The following is a 1,401-nucleotide window of genomic DNA, read 5'->3' as shown; positions in this document are numbered from 1 at the left end:
GATGTATCTTGATGTGGTAAAGATGTTGATAGATGAGGCAAATGTGGCAGATGATGTTGGGAATGATGTTTGGTCCACCTCAAAACAAAATCACACTCTACCACAACTCACAGCCTTCCATACCTGTCCATACACCTTCACTCTGACCACCTGTAATTAAAGCTCTAATTAGCAATGAACCATAGTATCAGGTATGAGGGTCAGAGTAAAGGCCTGATATTCTCGTCATTAAGGAAGCTCCCTCACACCTCTTCCTTAGTGATTTATTTTTGGATATGGCTGGTTAATATCCTTTTGTATGTAATTTCTGCAAAGTATGGCGATATTGGAAGGATTTATATGACACAGAAGAGGACAGTAAGGTATAATAAGCAAAATGAATCACTTAGGAAAAGGTATTCGGGAGCTTCCTTACCTGACTAAAAATACCTGACAGGGAGTATGGGCAGGTGTGGAGGGATGAAATTAGTGACCGAGTGTAAAAATAATTCTTGAAAGGACTACAGGGGGAAGGGAGTTGGGGGGAGGGCAGTCAAATGGTGGGTGACAGAAAGACTTGGAGGAGTTCTGTCTGCCGCCACCCTTTGCTGGATTAGGGCGTCGGGCAATAGACAGATAGATGGACAGACTACAGGTTGATCTTACTGATGTCACCTGGATGTCACCTGATGTCTTAATTAAGCTGAGTGAAGTTGGTTGTAATTATAAAAGAAAATAAAAACGCCGTTATAGTGAAGGAGAACATATGCATCAGGCAAAATAAGTCGATTTACACCACAATCTGATAACACTCTCTCTCTCTCTCTCTCTCTCTCTCTCTCTCTCTCTTTACTTTCATATTATGCAAAAGGGTATTGGAGGCTGTATATATTCCGCCCCCCAAAGAAAAGTCTCCCTTGAATTCAATTATCTCCACAGAAAAAAAAAAAATACAAAATGAGTACAGAATAAGTCGGCAGAAAAAGGGCGTTAAGGAAAAAGAAAGTAGAAAAAAAGATCTTAAATCCTTGAACAGCCCAGGTGATGTAAGTATGAGAAAGAGAGAGAGAGAGAGAGAGAGAGAGAGAGAGAGAAGGATTATGGGCAAATGGATAAACTTTTCATCCCTACAGAGAGAGAGAGAGAGAGTAAGAGAGAGAGAGAGAGAGAGAGAGAGAAAGAAAGAGAGAGAAAGAGAAGGATTAGGGGCAAATGGATAAACTTTTCATCCCTACACCCTCCTGGGGATAAAGGACAGGTGGGTAAAGGACAGGTGGATAAAAGACAGGTGGATAAAGAACAGGTGTATAATGGACAGGTGGATAAAGGACAGGTGTATAAAAGACAGGTGGATAATGGACAGGTGGATAATGGACAGGTGGATAAAGGACAGGTGGATAAAAGACAGGTGGGTAAGTGACA

This window comes from Coenobita brevimanus, chromosome 112 (genome assembly GCF_032717465.1).
Source record: "Coenobita brevimanus isolate Jiangsu-jjx chromosome 112, ASM3271746v2, whole genome shotgun sequence".
Taxonomy (NCBI): Eukaryota; Metazoa; Arthropoda; class Malacostraca; order Decapoda; family Coenobitidae; genus Coenobita; species Coenobita brevimanus.
This window is presented reverse-complemented; position numbering follows the sequence as displayed.